General features: G+C 44.2%; 2 long non-coding RNA genes across 3 annotated transcripts; one reads left to right on the top strand and one right to left on the bottom strand.

Moving 5' to 3' along the window:
- Positions 1 to 1264: 1264 nt before the first annotated feature.
- On the bottom strand, positions 1265 to 4488 carry LOC115582924 (uncharacterized). Of its 2 annotated transcripts, XR_003984275.1 has the most exons (4): positions 4320 to 4488; positions 2809 to 2904; positions 1688 to 2553; positions 1503 to 1598 (listed from the first exon to the last, which is right to left on the bottom strand). It is a non-coding gene; the product is annotated as an uncharacterized LOC115582924 (long non-coding RNA). The 2 variants fall into 2 exon arrangements; XR_003984274.1 differs by having other exon boundaries at positions 1265 to 2553.
- A 176-nt stretch (positions 4489 to 4664) lies between these two features.
- On the top strand, positions 4665 to 6205 carry LOC115582925 (uncharacterized). The gene is made up of 3 exons (XR_003984276.1): positions 4665 to 4800; positions 4903 to 5028; positions 5298 to 6205. It is a non-coding gene; the product is annotated as an uncharacterized LOC115582925 (long non-coding RNA).
- The last annotated feature ends 11381 nt before the right edge of the window (positions 6206 to 17586 follow it).

Here is a 17586-nt window from a genome sequence, read left to right as displayed (position 1 = left end):
ATGCTTATATTGACATTTCTTTGCCAATTGTCAGTTGGCCCTAAATCTGGGCATGTTCAAAGCGCTCGCACGGTTTCTCACAGTCTGTAAGTCCCGAAACACTACTGTACATGGATAGCTTCAAAGGGTAACTGCTTTCTTTAATACTTTATTGTTGCAGTTGTTTTCCCAATATTATGATCTGTGATAATTACATTGCACTCGTAATGTTTACTGCCGGGATCTGGAAACGCTGCTACGAGTCTGACAGGTCAACAAACACCCGAGAAGTCAAACTGGCTTGCAAGAGGAAACAAAGGCAAATGGTAAATTATTCCCAGAGCAGCCCACATCAGGATATGAATGACAATATTTATTGAAAATGTACATAAAATGTTGTTTTTAATGTAAATTGTTAATAAAACTGTGTCAGTCGTATCCTGTGCAAGCTGGAATATCGTTGTTTCGGTCCGCTGTGGTTTACCCGGCACCAGCTGGCACCCAGGAGAGAAGAACTGCTGTGCACAGCATATCTTTAGTTTTTCACAATCAAAACAGTTTACAGATCGACCTCCTGCCTTCACTTCAGGAGGGAGACGGAGATGTGGACAGTTTTTCTTGTGCAATGAGGTTCATCTTATCGCCGAAGAAAGATTTGTTCATTCCTGTTTTTTTTTTGTGCCTGTTCAAAAATGTTTCACCACACAAAACAACCCATGTTTGGTTAAATATCAATGCAGTTAACACATCATATGTTAAAGTGATAGTTGGGGTCTTCTGATGTGGGGTTGTATGAGGTACTTAGCCCTCGTCAGTGTATTTACCTGCAGTAGTTGACTGTCAGCTCTCCTCCTGTGTGTAGAGGCAGTAAGTACACTTTATATATATCCGTTTAAGTGTACGGAACATTTTGGTGCTTTACATTTTCGGCTGCGTACGTGTTACAGCACAGGGCCTACGTACGTTTGTGGGAATGTAGTCCCAAAGAAAAGGACCGTCTGATGTTTAATATGTTACTTGAACCCCCATGGTGCCGCCACGTATCAAAGCAGAAGATGTTTGTGAAGTGATGTGAGAGTAAACACCGGAAGTCACATAAGATTCTGCTCTGATCTGCAACCACTAGGAGGAAAGCTCAGAGATTCCTATAAGCTTTTGGCACTAAAAAAGTGGATTTATCTTCACTCATGTTCATCAACCTGACTGCAGCAGCGGTCTGCGGAGCTCGCCTCTGTTTTCGGGCGTTCATGTGCTGTAATGTATACTGCCAACAGGAGCTGGAGGGCACAAACGTTCACAGATGAGGTCATGTTTAAAGTTTTATTCATGCCAAGTTTAGTCTTGTTCTGTGTCTCCCCTGTCTTTGAGGCAGCACCGTTATCTTGGATATCTAACGGCTGTACCAGAAGCCCAAAAACGTTGGCTGTTGAAGCTCAAGCTGAAGGGTTCTGAGATTGTGTTTCCTTTGCTGTTGGATATTAGCAATACATAAATGTAATTTTTAGCATAAAAACAAGTAAAAGTTGTATTTGCATGAGTTTTATTTTTGTTTTCAAAAAGCCTATTACAAATGCAGTAATGCTTCAGCCAACATTGGCGGGTCTTCCAGGAAGCAGCAACTGTTGGAGTCAGTGATGGAAAGATTTGATACGTGAAGTTATAATGAAAGGGAGCCATTTATCTGAACCACTTGTTTAGACAATCTGACCTGTTTACAGCCCGACTCCTCGTGTTTCTCACCCCGTTATCCTTTAAACGCTGATAATAAGAGACGGCAGCACGCCTTCTTTGGCTCCTCTTACTGCGGACGGTCCAATCCTCACCGGCCAGTCGTCACGGCTATTATTCGGGGAGAGTCTAATCTGATTGTTGATCGTGCCTCTGGCTAAGTGCTAACTTGCTGTGACAGACCCCACAGAGAGCCAAGAGGAGGGAGGACAGACGCCGCTGATCTCTGATCCCAGATCTGACAGCTGGCTCCCTCAGGAGGACTCTGCCTGGGGTGTCAGCAGCTTTGATCCACTCAGGGTCCTCTCAGGAATGCACACACACACACACACGAGCATATATGTAAATGCTTCCATACACAACTTTTTAATCTTGCTCTCTCTCTCACTCCCGTTTTCCTTCCCTCTCTCTAACACACAGACATCCACACATGCACACACACACTCCTACACAAGCTACTGGGCTTGGCCTGCTGGCACACACACACAGGAGCTGGCACGAGTTGCCTAAGAACACACAGTCGACGCTTTTTTATAATCAAATAATTTCTCAATCCTGTAAGTAATACCCCTCCACCGAGCACGAGCTATCAACTACGGTGGGCTCTGTGTGTGGTGTGTGTTTGCTTAGGCTCACATCCTACACATCAACACACGCACGCACACACACACTTGAATGATCACATATACGTACACATGGATTGAATGTTCACACAGAACTTTGGATTGAGTTCATCTGTGCTGGTCATTTTCGTGCTCTGGCTTGAGGATCGAGGCAGTTTCCTGGTCTCTTTGCGAGCTAACAGCGCCCCCGGTGGGAGTCAGAGAAAGTGCGCATCAAACAAGTCTTGAGACAGAACACAGAAAAGGAGAAGAAAAGAAGAAAACAGACTTTGAGTGTGGCTTACATCAAACTAAAAGTCAGACTTCAGTCGGACATCTTGTTCTTGGCTATCTTATTTGCAAAGAGAGAAAGATACATGAGACATTTTTTCTCACTAACCGAGCAACCACGTCAATATTTCTCCTCTTGAAGAAGGTACATGGAGACTTTATCAGTAAAAATCAACAAACACTGCAACGGATGCAACAAAAAGCTTACAGTAGTCTGCAAATGGAGGAGGTGAGCTGGATGGATGATGGATAATGGGCCAAACACACACACTAGACTTTCACCCAGAAGACTGCTGTGTGTGTCCTGTGTGAAACCAAAAGTAAACACTGAGTCATTTTAACTTGTGTATTTAACTTGCGTCATGTAGGAAACATAACTAACGGACTTATTTGAACTCCAAACCACAATTTATTCCTAAACCTAACTCAGTAGCTTTGACATATACTTCATTTTGGGAGTCATTGGATCACACTCCCTCAGTGTGCTCAGTGGACTCCAGACTGCTCAGAGACTTCTGCCGGCTGAACGGACTTTCTGTAGGTACTGAACTCATGAATGGGATGAGTAATTTAAACTTCCTGACTTTACAAATGTTACTGGACTGAATTGATCAAATTATGATTATGAAAAGAGTCATTTTGAGGGGGCTGTGATACTTATTGAAACATATTTATTTAAATGTTTGGGTGTTGGGTAACAATGCCTGCATGAGTGGCTTGTCGGAATCTGTTGCTTTTTATTCCAGCACCCATGTAGCAGGTAAGAGCTGCCACCAAGCACCAGGAAGAGCGCCAGGCTTTGAAGCCAGTTTGCCAAGTGGGAAAACCGTTTAATTTCATCGTCACGTGATGCACTGCAGCCCAACAACTTTCCACAAGCTCACATTGGGAAAGAAGCGGCTGAAATATGGTGGATACATTTTTTGGAGCGTCACAACCCGCGCGGAGTTACATGTTTCACTGTCATAACTTGAGCCATTTGGTCCAATTTGGAAAGAGCTGCACTATTAAATTATTTTATCCCCAGTCAAGTTAGCTCTATGGGACCCACAACACAGAAGATACAGGTATTTTTTATACCCAGAAGGTCGAGTTTTTGTGGCTTCCAATATCACTGAGCAGCTTTCATCGGAATGAACGGGGGCTCAGCCTCCAACACTGTGTCCAGATTTAATGTAACGTCAGATTCTGCCACACGGCCTGCACGAGCAGCGCGTCTCATCCGAGGCTGCAGCGGCGCCTCGTGTAGAGATCGGAGTCATACGTACAGATCTTGGCCAAAACAGACCTGAAAACAATCTGTGGACAGCACGAGTGATTCACTGCAGTTTCAATGTCACAGACATGAAAGGAATGCACACAACAGTCGAAGGACTACTTTTCCTGGTGTGGTGTGCACTCTTTTTCTTTCTCTCTCTTTCAGCGAGGGGAAAATCACTCATCAGTCATCACCTTTATTGATCGCTTTCAAGAGCAAACTAAGGAGAAAGATAGGACTGACTATAGCTGGCACAGCTCAGCAATGCGGCCACCGCAAGCCGCTCATGCAGTGAACGTGGTAATGTTTTTTGGGACAAAGTGCTTCAAATATATAGTTCGAGATATGTCTGCTGATAGGATGGTTACCTTTAAAACTTCTGTCTTTCTGTGTATCTTTATTTCTGTGAAACTATCTGACTTGCATTGGACCAAAACTAAGAGTGACCAAACACTACATACCAGACGGAAATATCTTCAGGCCCAGGAGAGAGAACTCATTTTCTTTTTGGTGCTGTTCGGTCCTCTTGAAGCCACATGCTCTCCTCTTGATGCCGAGTCATTTTCAGTGTGTCTTTGTGTGTGTCGGGGTAACCAACAGGATACAGGCCCTCCTTCCAGACATGCAGCCACACACACACACACACACACGCTAATCCTGCTGCAGATAGGACCTTGCTCTTTAATCATCACACATTCACGTCCCTGCCTCTTATCTGGTGGATGCATAACTCCAAACACGCAGCCAGAAAAAAAAAGAAAAGACGCCCACATCATTTGCAGGTTATTCTTTTGCCTTTTGTCTGAAAAAAATTCAACTCTGTTGCTGGAACTCAGCGTGCGTTGGCACCAGGGTTTTCTCCAGCTGTCACCCGGAGTTAAACAGTTTAGATCACCTTCAAGGACTTTGGGGTTTGTTGACAGTGCCGTGCGGTGTAACCAGGTGAGGTCTGAGATACTGTGATGTTTTGATGTTTCCTAAATGTGCTGATGAAAAGATAGGCGCCGTGTTTGAGTCTGATGTTGTAATCCCACCCTGCTGCAGATGTCTAAACACGTTACAGTGCAAGCAACAGGAGGAATGCCATCACTACTGCCATCGTAGCCGCCACCTGGGAGCACAAACACAAAGGAGAGAGCCGTCACCGTGCATCTACCATGCCGTGATACTGTAGGTTGTTCAAGCAGCTTTAGCGTAAACATCTCTGACAACTGTTTCTTTGAAGGATTATTTCATTTGCATTCAACTTCTTAATCTTATTTATGTAGTTTTAACCTCCACTTCCATTGGTTATTATGAAATGATGCTCGCATAAGTCAAGGCTGAGATCTAAAGACATGCCGGCGAAACAAAGCCTGACTGAGGGAGGAAAAAAAGCAGTCAGATGATCAGACAGGCTGTAATCAAGCTTATTTAAAATGTCAGTCCTCTGTTCACAGGTAAACTGTGGCCCACACAACTACTTAAAGTACACTGTAGGCTCTAAAAGCTCGGACCCACAGAGCATGGATGAAGAGTCTTCATGTGTCAGTGTGCTTCAGTGAGCAGCATCCAAACCCCCCCCGCTACCCTGACAATGTTCCAACAGAAGAGTGCAACTTGTGTACTACATTTTTCTGTGCTGACATATATGGACTTGAGGTTTTCTATGGGGTATTGGAGGAGTTTCCTCCATGTATTTATCTTTACATTTATATTCTCCAAAGCGTTCAAACTGGACAACAGGGTCTTGATAGCTCTTATTCCATTTGTTTCTTGTAAGGCGTCCCTGTAACACTGGAGTCTTTATGACCAAGTTTGAGTATCCATATTTTTCTAGGATTATTCTGCATTATTCGATGTTTAAAATGCACTCATCATTGTGGTCATCTAGCTCCTGATTTCATTCCAAATATCTTATTTTCCTATTTGTCCCCATCATATTGTGACCGTCTGAGCTTTCTTTTTGGCAAAGATTACTTACTTATCTGCTGTTTTATTGAGTGAACAGGCCAAAACTATGACTTTACACCCAAATTGTTGGAAACCTGAACTTCCTTTTAAGCTTAATATATCTTTTTCTGCACGACATCAAAAGAGTGAACTGGTCAGAAATTGAACCATGTCTTTAAAAAACCCTCATCTTTACAGACAGAGATGACAGACAGACTGCATGAGAATCATTTCAAGTACAGCTGCTGGGGTTTCATGTTAGATAACGCCTGCTTTTGCAATTTTAGTGCTTTTTTGGTGGTTCATAAACTTGGTTCTAGGTGAACCTTGATCATCATTAAAATAAGAGAGACACAAATGCCATGTACTAATAATGATATACGCTGATATAATAATAAAGCCGTCATTCAGCTGCTGACGTGAAGTTTGTTTGTGGCAGAGTCTCTCACAGTGTGCTACTGTGCAAACGCCCTTCAGCGAATGAAATACACTCCGCTGGGACTCCAGAGGTTGGCATGTGGAGCAGCTGTGAGAGCCACGTGTTGGTTTTTACACACCGATCTGTCATCACATTGTTCTGGAGGTTACGGTCGACCTCGCTGACCAGCTAACTGGATTCTTCAGAGGTTTATTCCACAATATTCCTGCTTGTTGGCGTTGTAAGAGGGGCGCAAAAGCTACAGAAAACATACAGGCAGGCATTTAGATGTGTGCAATAAATAAGGCAAAGTTTCACAAGAGTTCAGACTCACACACACACACACACACACACACACACACCACAGACATGGATTCAAAGTGGAGCACTGGCAGCTGAGGCCCAGATATGGCGGTTAAGTGTCTGCGTGTTGGAGCAAAGTGTCTCATGACAGTGCGAGCCAGATGGAGCGTCTCTGGCAGATATTTACACTCGGGGAAAAGTTGAGCAAATATTCAGAAGCACTGATTGCTAACAGATGATAATCAGCCACAGGCTTATTTATTCCCAGGCTGCAGGTTGCCACAACTGCTTCACTGTCACTCCAAATCTGCAAAGTTTCCATCTCCATTAGTGAAATGAAGCGTATCAAAACGGTTTTGCGCAGTTTGCATATCGACAAAATCTTGCTTTTAACGCTGAAACCACCATGATGTCAAAACAGAAATGATTTGTTCATTTTTTGTCTAAATGGGTAATTGACAGGTTGCTAAACCCCTTTTCTAAACAGTGTTTGAAGTGTACAGCTTGGCAGCATTGAGTTTTGGATTTATCAACATGCCAAAATGGCGTGTTTGGAGCTCTAATAAGCATGATACTCTGTATTAAGGGATTTTGGGGAGGTGTTATCTTATTTTATCATCTCCCAAAAACCAAAAACATGATTAAAATTGTGTGTTTATCTGCTATAAAGTAAGTTCAGCCTACCACTGTGAGGGATAACATGCTGCAGTAATATATTGCCTTCTGCAGTAATGGAATAGTATTACATTTCTGTAAAGGACTTGCGGTGATTTTGTCCAGAAACATACATTACCATCCAAAAATGAGGTGTTTACTGATGTTATTCAACTTGGTCAGACCCTACAGGGCTGCTGGCGTCCCATTTACTCTCATTCAAAGCAGCTTATTATGATGTAAATGATTAAACTTTTGTCAGTATGGACATACTATGGACATTTGTTCAGAATTGCTGGCCTGATATTGTTTGTTTCCCCAGAAAACAAAACCTAAAGGACAGGGGTTGCAGGTGATGAAACTAACAAAGCACTGCACAAATCACAAAAGGGTCAAAGCAAACTGGTCCCTTGGTGACTAAAAGGTGGTGCTGGGAATAAAACCCCCAGCCTCCCACTGATTCTAATTCATTTATCATCAAAATGATAGATGAACAAAAACCACTGGACCAAAAGACCAGAGGTGAAGTGGGAGTCACTGATCAGGGGAGAAACAAAATGTAAAAGGCCAAAAAGAAAGAAACCTCAACATCAGAGTTTTACCCAAACAGAAAACGCAGAGAGCCAACAGATGGTGATGACTCCCTGAAAACACACAACCAGCTGAGCAGTGGAACTGCAGCCCCCTTATATAACCTCCCAGCTGACTGATTGCAGCCAGCTGAAGGAGAACATCACAGGTGCACCCTAGAGCTTCTGATTACCTGTGACCTCGATCTTAAAAGATCCCTGTTCACATCAGGACCTCGGGGAACCTCGGACCTCGGGGAACCTCTGATCTGTCCATAACAATGTGCAAAAGAGATGTAAGTGGTCAATCGGTCCTAATCTGTGTCCGTTCAGTAGTTTATATTCTTTTCCTTTAATTCATATTCTACTGATCAAAGATCGTTTTTTTTTCCAGCTGTCAGAACAAAGGAAATATGATAATAATCAATACGTCTAGAATGATGATAAAGAGTTTCATAGTCAATAGAGACGAGGTTAATCCGGAACAGTATTACCTTCTTCAATTTTATAATTCCCAGTCATACTTCTGTAGTTATTCTGGTGAAAGTAATGCAATAGTAGTGTGACTCATGACTCTTTACAGACAGTGTAAATGTAGAGTAACACTTTGTTAAATGTTCCATCAACATTTCTCTCTCCTTCATGAAGCTGTCCGTCGTTCTGTCTGTCTTTGAACATTAAGAAAAGCAGTAAACTTGCAGCATTCAAAACCAAAACGACGAGCTGAGAGATGCTAAAACGTGGACACAGAACACTGCCCGAAGCCTGCCAACAGACCACCATCGTGAAAACCACTCCCGGAGGTGCAATCTGTGGTCAGGATCAGCTCTCACCTCAGCCGGCTTGCTCATGTCTCTCTCTAATCTCCCATAGTGGGACCAGAAGCCCCCTGCAGAGACCTCCAGTGGAATGTGACAAGTCACGAGACCGCCACTGCTGCATCCCTCCTCCTCCTCCTCCTCCTCCTCCCTCTTTCATGCTCAGACTGCGGAGTACAGCTATAAACTGGAGGATATGAGACACAATAGTGGCTGACCTGGGTCACTTGAAATACGCGAGGTGTGTTTGATTTACCACACAAGGTACAATGGCATTGCTGTAAAAACTGGAGAGTCTGTGTGCCAGGGAGGATAAATCAAGAAACCCTCACGTCCCGTAAATCGAACCACATGTTCAATCCAGGAACGGGCCTATTTTTAACGTTTAGAAAACGAGCCGCACACATTACATAATGATCGACACCTGCTATTTCGCGGGAGGTTGATGCTAAGAGAATGTGATGATTACGCGTTACGTCGCTCGTAAATCATCAGCGGTGGTGCGTGGGTGGTGTCAGCATCTCGAGGCGGGCTCCTAAAAGGTCTCGCTCGGCCTTGCGGATTTAATCCGACATGACTTTTGCATGTCAGGATCCCATTTGCAGGCCGGGACGAAACCTCATCTGCCAGGCCGAGGTCGAGTAAAATAATATGCGGGCAGATTTGGGACGGCAACTGATATGGATCCAAATGACAGATGACAGCAGCATACAGAGCCGAGCGCTAATGTGTGTGTGTGTCCAAAAAGAGAGTGTGTTTGTTCAAGTGTTTCCTTTATGCTTGTGCCCGCACATTCCCTGTAGCAGGAGATCCATCATCTGGGTCATATTACAAAGCAGTGGGGATCCCTCGGTCAATTCCGGCTGACGGATGAAAAGAAGACCAAAGATGGCAGCTATGTCAATAACAGGCGTGGCCTCTGCTGACATCTGCCAGCCTCAAACCTTCACCCTCTCACCCCATTAGCTCCATTTTGTACGCTATACCAACCAGATGTGACTCCTGCCCACATCTGTCGCAGCCGTGACCCCTCACCCGGGGTTTTGGATCGGTCTAATTTTAATTCACCTATTTAGCGTGGTTAGTCTTCAAATGACACTGTCGATAGCTGGAGAATAATAAAACGTATCGCTGCTCATCTCTCCTCTGCCAAATAAGCCCCTTAAATAGCAGCAGTGAACCATACGATATATCGCCGTGATTGAATTACTTTCGCTGAAGTGCTTGCTCCAAATTGCAGCTTGGACTCACGAAAAGTGCTTGCGCACAACTTGACTCGATTTTCCATTTTCTTGGGGCGGCGGGGGACGACAATGACATTGCAGAGTAGTTTGTGTGCAAAGCGGCATAAATCAAGAAAAACCCCTCACATAGCATAAATTGAAACACATGTTCAATCCAGGCGAGGGCTCATTTAAACATTAAAACTAACAAGAAACACTTGTACTCAGTTACAGGACGCTGCATACAGGATCATGTATCGCAGCTATTTCACAGCAGTTCAATGCAGCTCGAGATTTGATGATTATATGTTGAAGAAGAACAACCTGGGAGGTTGTCACATTTCTTGGTAGCACATTCTTGCACATGAGGAGGACTACGTTATCTCCTCCAAGTGAGAAGATACGAGACATGAAACCAGAGATACGCCACATGCCGTGATATCATCCAGCTCTTAAGGAGGAAAGATAGTGAAGGAGCAAGTAAAGTGTGAAGTTTCCACCTCCTCGTCCTCGCTCACGCTGTTACAGACGCTTATTATACTCTCCTGTAGTAGATACAGTCAACTGACAGGACATTAGATTTGAGTCTGGGAAATTTTGTTTTGTTTTGTTTTACACACACAAAAAAAATCCCTCGGATTCAAAAGAATATGCTCCCTTGAAGAAAGATAATTTTTGTCCTGGAGTTTTTTTTTCACGTTTTCAGAGATAGAAAATAAAAATGATTATCCAGTCAAAACTATTTCTACCCCACCAGCTCACAAGTCATAAACACAGATAAGACGTCGAAACTGGATTAGCAAGATAAAAAAAAAACTCTCACTGGCCTCTCCGGGTTTCCGTAGGCTGAGGAGTTGAAATTATGAAAATACTGCATAAAATGCACAACGACGCTGAGCACGCCTCACTACAGGGATGCGTTATATTTTGTATGTTAGAGAAACAGGGAGTTCACAAACAACTAATGAGTCAAGTTTAACTGATCATGACTCACTCCAGGTTTTTCAATCCTTAAAAGCAAAGGAGGTTGCCAAGGATTTTTGAAAAAAAAAGGTACAGTAGCTGAATTTTACTGAGAACCAAACTGCACAATGTCAAACAGGAAAAATAGGGGGAGACATTAGAAACAGTTTTGGCGAGTAGCAATGTGCTGTAAATCACTGTCTGATTTTGTGTCACAGTATACGTTGATGACGTTATTATCCAATTAAACACTTTTACTGCACGTGTAGGAGCCTGTCGCGAAGCCTTTGTATAGTGTAATGTACATGCAGCAGTGCTAATTAAGTGCAATTGGTTCTCATCTGTTAATAAAAATGTCCATGCGCAAGCTGTGTTTCAGAATATTTAAAAAAGAATGCTTCTAAAAAGTGTTGAGGTCAAAAATCAGTCATTTTAAAAATTGGCTGCTCCGTCGCTCAAACTGTAAATGACATGTATCTGTCACTGTAACGAGAGCAAAGGTTTGCAGAGCCGGTTGTGTGGCCGAGCTGTTGTGTAGCTGTTGGCGAGTGTGCAGCGTCCTGAGACTGAAGAACAGAGTGCATTTACGCAAGAGAGACCCTCTGAAACGCTCCGCTGCAGGGAGGTTATGATGTCGCCTTGAAGTGCTGAGAGACGGTCCTGGGAAGTGATGTTGTAGATTACGTTTGGTTTGTAATGCACGCCAAAAAATTAATTGCCGCTTCCAAACAGATCACAGTTAATTATTCAAGGAGAGGGCAAACATATTTTCCGTCCAACGAAAAAGCCAGCCAACAATTAACGCTTGTTTACAACAGAAGATTCCCAGTGAAGCGTGGATTTGCCCCGATCGTTATCGGCACTGTCAAAAGTGATAAATGACCTCTGATCTGTCAGGATTTGCCTCACCACTGTCCGGGTTTTATCTTGATATTAACGCTCACGATCTTTGCTTTGGGAGCTCTCGGCCTGATCCAAACATCACACATTTCCCCCGCAGCCTTCTTCTCTCTTTCAGCTCCGAACCGGCGGTTTATTATTCAGCTGGCTGAGATTTTCCTGAGTCTGCGAAACAAAGCCTCTCCATCCTCTGGATTTTTTCGTCGGACTCAGCAGGTGATAAGGCGTCTTGTCGAACAAGGCCGAGATGTTTTTCCGGGGGGAGAGGAAGGCCATTATTCTTTTCATTCAGAGGCTCGGAAAAACAGGAGAGAGGGGAGTGTGTGTGTTTAGTTTTAAGCACCTCTGAATTGTGGACCTGCTTGTCTGATTGTAATCATCATTGCCTCCATTTTGCGCCACTCCAAGTCTGTAATTTAGTTTGAGATATTGATGTTGACAGATGTGGTGAGAGCAGATAAGGATGAGGAGATAAGCAGAGGCGAGGATGAGGACAAGGCAGGTGAGGCCAGAGCAGACTTTGTGTGCAGGCATGGAGCCCTGAATCTCTTTCTCTCTAATTTCATACCTGCAGACAGGTGCTTGGCAGGGCAGAACATGCACATACGAGGCGGGCGGAGGGAGGGCGGGAATGAGGAAGACCTTCAGATGGGGATCAAAGGAGGTCACGCTATTCCTCCCCTGGTTCCCCCCCGCCGCTCTCGCTCTCCCTCCTCCACTGATCTGGAAACGATAGATTTCATTCCTGCTTTCGCTCCTGAAGAGGGAGAAGTGGCGTCGGATTACCAGGGTGGGGCCAGGAGGACGCGATGTGGAACTAAGAACAAAATGCAGTCGCGATGCTCCACATCAAGAGTGAGCGATGTCACGTCCGCAAAAAAAAACCACAGGAGATGAACTACAGCGACGACAAGGCCCAAGATGAAACTTCAGGCTCTCCTTTGCATTAAATCCAAAAGGGAAATCGGGAACATATAGTGATCATCCAGTGTTTCTCAATCCTGTTCCTCACCTGCATGTTTCAGACGTTTCCCTGCTCCAACACGCCTGATTCAAATGATCAGCGCTCTGATGGAGCAGGGAAACGTTTAAAAATTGGCAGGAACTGGAGTGAAAAACACTCATAATCTATGTCAATTTATCAAACTGCCACAAGAAGAGTATATTAAAGGAGCTCTGTGCCATCTTATCATCTGAAAGATAAAATGCAGCCTTGATTGTTGCCGGCAGTGTGGCAATGTGAGTGAGTGAGTGAGTCAGTCCACCACTTCGGTTCAGACTGAAGCATCTAGACAGCTCAGTGATGGATTGCCTTGAAATGTGTCCAGATATTTGTGTTCCCTGGAGAGTCAATCCTCATGACTAACCTTCGTGATCCTTTGACTTTTCCTCTGGAGCCACTGTAAGGTCAGCGCTGAAATGTCTTAACGAGCTCCGGATCGGTCGCCAGGAAATTTGGTACGGACATTTCCGTGCCCCTCATGGTTCGGGTTAGAGTATCGCCGTGATCACACCTGCCGTCTCATGCATTTGGGTCCACCGTCCCTGCTCCAGCATGACAAGGACAAAAAATTCCAACCAGAGTAATGGCATACTCATCAGCCTCAGCTGTACTTTGAGTTAAGTGCTTATGATCAAATGTTAAGAACAAACAGGGACAACCTAGTCGTCAGAACATGTGTTAGCTCAGTATGGTCCTGCAAAACCACAGATTGGTTAAAGCTTTATGTTTCTTTATGTCGCAAACTTTATGTTTGTTTAGGTCAAATTTTGAATTGCTCTCATGTTACAAGGCTGTGCAAAAGGTTCAGACACAAAACAAACTTGGTTATCTGCAGGAGAACACCGTGAGTTGGCTTAAAATACCTGGTTGGATGTCCCAAGGTCTCTCCAAAAACACCAGCTTACAAATGTTGAAAAGCCAATGTTAATATGTGTTACATGTACAAACCTGGACGTATCTTTGGTTTGCAGTTTTGGAGAAGGAAATTCAAACTCGGAATGTGTGTATTTACAACACCAATGAAGTAATGATACAAATTGAATAAACAAGCTGTTCTCAGGGGAAAATAAGGTCCCCAGAACATTGTTTGAAGCTAGAAAGGTGGCGGGGTCCGCCACATATAAACAAGGCAGAATGATTGTGTTGTCCCTTTAAGGTCAGTTGTGTATTCAGTTCATTCAGTCATGAAAACGAAGAGTCTGATTTTAGTCATATATTGGTCAAAGCCTTAAAACGTATCTAACGTAAAAGTATTGAAGAACAGTTGAGTGCGTACGTAAGACTCAACGTACCTGTAAAGCCTTAGCCCATCTGCTAGAAGTAACTTGCCCCAAATCTAAAACTTCTGTGTCACTTCCAACAAGTTCAGTCGATCTTCCTGCAATTTATTTTTCCCCTTTTCGTGGAGTTTCTCTTTCTCAGTGCTTCGGATCGTGAAGTCCTAGAACCCACAATTGTGTTTTGGGGCTGTAAGAGTGTCTAGACTTTGTTTATGTAACATTTTTTTGCTAAAGTAACTTCGTAATTAGCATTTATCATTACTGTCAACAGTGAGGATTGTAATTATCTCCCAGAGCTCCTCCTTGTGCTCCACTTTGACTTTTATAAGCAAGTGTGTCGTCTGCCCTGTCCAAGCCGTCCTCTTGTGTAATATCGTGCACCGCTACAACAATAGGAATCTTATTTCAAGGCTTTTCTAGTATTTAATTCATGCGGACGCATCTGCACAGCCATAACTCCCATCAGTGGAGTCTTTATAGAGCTGTTGGACGATGTATATTTATGACTGCAGTTCCCTTTATGATTTCTGTACTGTAAAGGAATAACAGCCTGGCAAGTCGAGGTGGAGGCCCCCCGGCCGTTATTTACTGTGGTGTTGTACCTCGGAGACACGCCGCCATGATACGGGACAGGAGGCATGCGGGAATTAAATTACACACTGAAATTTAGTGATCCTTCAAAAGAATGGGCTCCCTTGTTGGATAGGTTTACCTAACGTTTCGGCAACAGAGTTCCCCCCTTTTTTTGGAAAACGTCCTGCAGGAGCAAATGGTAAAAACAGGTCGGAGGGGAGCAAAGTGAAAAAAAAAAATTCCAAATTAAGTGTCGAGGTGGTTTGTGGGTAGAGCGTGCGGTTGACATGTTGGCTCCTGCGTTTTCGGGCTCGGAAAGAGAGAGAGAGAGAGACCCCGCTGTAGGGTGGGTTAAAAGAGGGAACGGCTGACGTCTAATTACCTGTTGAGATGTGGTTTGGATTGAAGCAGCTCTTGTGACAGTGCGTCTTTCTTCTTGATGAGGAAATTATAGTCTACGGCCGGGCTCATGTTCGCTTTATTTGCATCTCGAGGTCTTCACCTGCTCCCCACGGCCTGTTCAGTTCGTTTGAATTATGCAGTGGAAGAAATTCCCCCTCATCAGACGTGAAGTGGGCTTATTTTGTTCTCTGCTGCCTGCAGGGATTTTTTTTTTATTTTAACTTCAAATTCACACACAGGAGAAATATTTTGATTGCGTTCGATAATAACAGCCCGAATAAAAGGATCACACAGAGCAGCACTCCTGACTGCAACGGTAATCATGTTTCATCATCTGCGGTGTGTTTCCAGAGCTGAGTTATGGGGATATTTTGTTGAGGGGTAAACCGGTGACGCGAGATCAAACAGCGTGTACTTCTGTGTGTGTTTTTTGTGTGTGTGTGAGTGTGTGTGTGGAGGCGAAGAGGGCAGACACAGGGCAGGGAGGATTATCGGGCTGCCCTTGATAACACACAGGTGGCTGATCTTGGGGCTTAGGGTCTGACGCTGTCCCTCAATCCACCACTTCCTACACACACACACAGCTACACAAACACAATTCCTGTCCGGGGAGTCGCAATATCGTGGCAGAGCTCGGGTTTCCGTGCGGGTGCGTGGAGTCAGGAATGGGATGAAATAGATAGTCGATGTAATATTCTGCCAGTTCGCGCAGAGGTAAAAGGGGGTTATTGATGGAGGCTTTGTTGTTTCGTGGGGGATACGTCCGACCGACCTCAGGATTCCTGTTTTGATTTACAGTTTTAACAGCCTGTTGCCGGAGAAATGAATAACGCCATTAGGAGACAGAAAGGGGGGAAAAAAAAGAATTTTATAGCACAAACATAATAAGCAATCACTCTCTCCACCTCTCCGCAGCACATTCCTAAGTGACGACAATTCATCTTTAATTTCACACCAGAGTTTTCCCGTCTAAGACCCCCATAAAGTGCTCGGAGTGAACTAAAAAACCCTCCATGACTGCTGCTGGTGTGAGCAGGCGGGGGCTGCACAGAGGAAGGGCTGACATTTATGGATGAGGTTCTCCACCATCTCTACTATCAGGTTTTAAGAGTTGTTTCAAGCATGGAGCCCCTCTGCGTGCGGTGTTAAGGGGCCGAGCGCCGGGACTTGAGCTGACAGGATCTGGGGTGGCTGCGCTGTATTCACGGAGGCTTTGTAAACTGCGGCTGTGATGTGCACATCCATCACGGCCCAGCGGCATGCTGGGTTTTAGGACGGGGCCGCATTCGTTATGCTGACACGGCCAGAGGGATAGGAGGAGGGAGGGAGGGAGGGGAGGGAGAGCGGGGGAGAGGGAGGGAGGTCAGGATTAGGGGAACGGGGTAGAGCGAGCCGGGGTCAAGATTAGGGTGTTGGGGCAGAGTGGACGATGTAGACGAGGCGGGGGTTGGTTCAAGATAAGGAGATTTTTGAGGGGTTTTAAGGGGATAAGGCTCCATGGTAGCAGTTGAGCCTCTGAAGAAATCCTCACTTGTTCTTTTACAAGTCTTTGCATCATTACAAGGGGATTTAGGGAACAAGGGCTTCTGTGGATGATGCAGGAGGCCACGTTTGAGGAATTTCATTAACAAAATGGCACACAGGGAGAGACTAAATGAGCAAAACACTTTTTCAGAAACCGGACCATCACTGCAAACATTGATTTGAGGTTGATTCCATGATTTTTAACGCCGTCTGCATTTATATTTTGGGTCGTATCACTTTTGTTTGGTTTTAAATTTTGTCAGCTGTTTCTTTGCCTTTTACAGTAACGTTGTTTATGGTTTTTGGGAGACTGAAATTACTTTGGAGGCATTTTCATTGATGCACCTGCTGGTTGGAGACAGCTGATGTTTGGATGGACGTTTCTCAGAAAACACACATAAAAAGTGTTTTTTACAGCCGATGCGAATGACTAAACTTATAACAACACTTTAAAGTTAAAGTTTACAGCTTGTAATACTAAAACGTCTTAATTATGCACATTAAAACACTTTCACAGCCTGTCTGTGTGTCATTTGTTCCTACTAAAGACATAAATCTTTAAAGGGGCAGTATGTAGTATATGGCAGGGTCCGCCACATATAAACAAGGTGAAACAAAATCATTGTGTTGTCGTTTACGGTCAGTTTGTTTATTCAGTTTATTGTTATCATGAAAACAAATAGCAAAAACTAAAATCCTCACGACAGATTTATCAAAACTCAAATAAAAGCAGAACTAGCTGCATGGCTATTCCCTATTAAAGGTTGGTGAATAAATGTATTTGTTTTTACCTTATTCTCTTGTAAACTGAGTGAATCAACCCTTTAAAAGACAGAAAAACTGTCTGTACTGACCTTTCGTGTACAGACAACAATAGAAAAATGATTGTTTTGTGTGGCTGCTTGCCTCCACCACCCTGTAATCTGGGATAACCAGGGTGTCTGGAGTTGAGGTGGGTGGGGGGTCAGGGGTGGACAGGGTGGAGTGATGCTGACAAGGAACATCAAAGGAAAGAGGTGGGGTGAGGAGGGGGGAGGAGAGAGGGGACAGAGAGATTAGGTTGATGGAGGAGAAGGGGAGAAAGTATAGGTCAGGAGCAGGGCTGCACGGACAGCACGACAAGAAAACAACAGGTCCCAGTTAATTATCTTGTTTTCAGACGTTAT

The sequence above is a fragment of the Sparus aurata genome, chromosome 6 (assembly GCF_900880675.1).
Source record: "Sparus aurata chromosome 6, fSpaAur1.1, whole genome shotgun sequence".
Lineage (NCBI taxonomy): Eukaryota > Metazoa > Chordata > Actinopteri > Spariformes > Sparidae > Sparus > Sparus aurata.
Note: the sequence above shows the minus strand (reverse complement) of the source record. Positions and strands in the feature narration are given on the sequence as shown.